At 46.3% G+C, this 2,082-nt stretch overlaps 1 pseudogene; it reads right to left on the bottom strand.

Moving 5' to 3' along the window:
- Positions 1-534: 534 nt before the first annotated feature.
- Positions 535-740, bottom strand: LOC142286892 (U2 spliceosomal RNA; annotated as a pseudogene).
- Between the last annotated feature and the right edge of the window lie 1,342 nt (positions 741-2,082).

A 2,082-nucleotide genomic window follows, 5' to 3' on the forward strand; every position in this document is an offset into this window, starting at 1 on the left:
CCCAATTGGGCTCAGAAGCTAAATGTCTATCATGACCTCTCTTTTTGAAAGTCCAAGAGCAAGCAAACTCTTCCTCCAGGAGAGGGAGCCAACAGATCACTAAAGACATCATCATTGCTCAAAGAAAACACCGAAAAACAATGGAAGCTTTAATTGGAGTGGAATCTGATAGACAGCACCTGATGCCAAGTCTGCATCTTCTAACACCTGCAGTCACTGCAGCAGCTGAATCCAATGTGTCCAAAAGGGATCTATTCTATTCAATTGCAAATGATCTAGATAAGACTGAGAATAAGATACTGCACGGGACATAGCAGAGTTGGTCAAGTTGAGTGGAGATGAGTTTGCTATTTGGCACAGCTTTTGCATCAATAAAGCAAGTAAAAGGTGTGAAAGATAAAAAAAAAGGGTGAAAGTGTGAAAAGTGAATTGGCCAAATTGAGGTGCATATAAAGTTTTTGCTTTCTTTCAATTCACTAATGGGGCTCATTTGAATCAGGTGAATTGAGTTCTGCTTTTGGAAACTCGGTTAAGAAGGGGTGCACCGGTCCTGGAGGTACTGCAATACCAGGTCAATGCGTGGAGTGGACAGAGCAAGATTTTTTCCATCTCCTTGTTCTAAAAATCCATTTAATATATGGTCCCTAGAGAGGGGACGTATCAGATATTAAACTGATAAGAACAGATTTAATTTTTTTTTTTTCTGTTTATCAGTAGGACTTCAAAATAACAAAGGTGATCGCCTCCCGTTGCCTGGGAACCGTCCAGGCACAAGAGGGCTATGTGTCACCAGAAGGCACACACACTCCCTCAAGGCCGGCAGACGTGCAATCCCAGGCACCTTCCAGTACCGACCAAGGTAGCGTCCTCCGAAACTACACTTGATCTTAGCCAAAAGGCCGAGAAGCTATAACCCGAATTGGTTACGGCCTTGAGTGGCACCCTGGCCTATACCGGACACATCTTAGGGAGAGGGAGACAAACCCACGCCTACAGAAGACATTTTGTCACCCAAGCCAAACCCTTGAAAAGGCTGTTTTGCAGAGCAAAAACAAGGAGAATGGTGCTTTTTGCAGCCGCCGCCCACTGCAATGAATCTGAATAACTCCTCCTTTTGGGCACAAGCACCTCCCCTCCCCCTTGCAGTCTTTCCAATTCATGATACAAAAAGACGGACGGACAGGACAGGACAGGACCATCTGCCTGACTTTCCGTCACTGCCACCCTTTGCCATCCTTGCCCGTAGAAAGCCCTTTCATCATCCCCAAACCCTAATCTTTTCCCTTCCCTTCCCAGCTGCGTCTCACTCCCTTTCATTAGGAAGTGAGCGCAGCCTTTTCTCCGTTCTGCACATGCGCGACGTTAAACACAAATGCGCAGGTGTGCGTTCCATTAGCCTCACTGCATTCCACTCCCATACAGGAAGTGGGCACAGCTATTACTACGGTCGCACATAAAAGAACCCACGGCCACCACTGCACATAGCTGACTCCACCACAGGACACCCACTTCTACACCAACGCAGGTAAGACAGGATCGGCACCTCTATGCTCCCATTACAATCAGGCTCAGTCACCATGTGATAACGCTCTCAACTCTTTAGTTGCAGGCTCCCCTTGCTTCACCTCCACTGGCTGTGCTGCCATTTCCTCTCCCACCTGGAAGGTATACTTTATTCCACTATTTTCCTGTTTCTCTCTTCCCCCTTTTCCCATAACCTACTTTTATCTGCATTTATGGGGTATCTATATGCTATTTACATCATAGTTTTATTCATTAATATGGAAGGGAAGAGTGCCCATGAGAGTGTTGAACTGCGGAGAGCAAAAGATTAAGCTGCTCCGATTTGCCACCATTGATAAGCTGTTCTCAGTAGATACACATGCTATCCAAACAGCAGTATCCACCATTGCTTCAGCCCACCCATTCAGTGACAGCTCACCAAGTCAGCCAGAGGAGTGGTGTAAGGAATTACACGTAGGCACTGACTCCACACCTTCACATCACAAGAAGGGGGTCTACAGGCTAGTGCAAGAATACGAGCAAGTCTTCAGCAAACATCCGCTAGACTTTTGAAAAATA

Source organism: Anomaloglossus baeobatrachus, unplaced genomic scaffold (genome assembly GCF_048569485.1).
Source record: "Anomaloglossus baeobatrachus isolate aAnoBae1 unplaced genomic scaffold, aAnoBae1.hap1 Scaffold_70, whole genome shotgun sequence".
NCBI lineage: Eukaryota > Metazoa > Chordata > Amphibia > Anura > Aromobatidae > Anomaloglossus > Anomaloglossus baeobatrachus.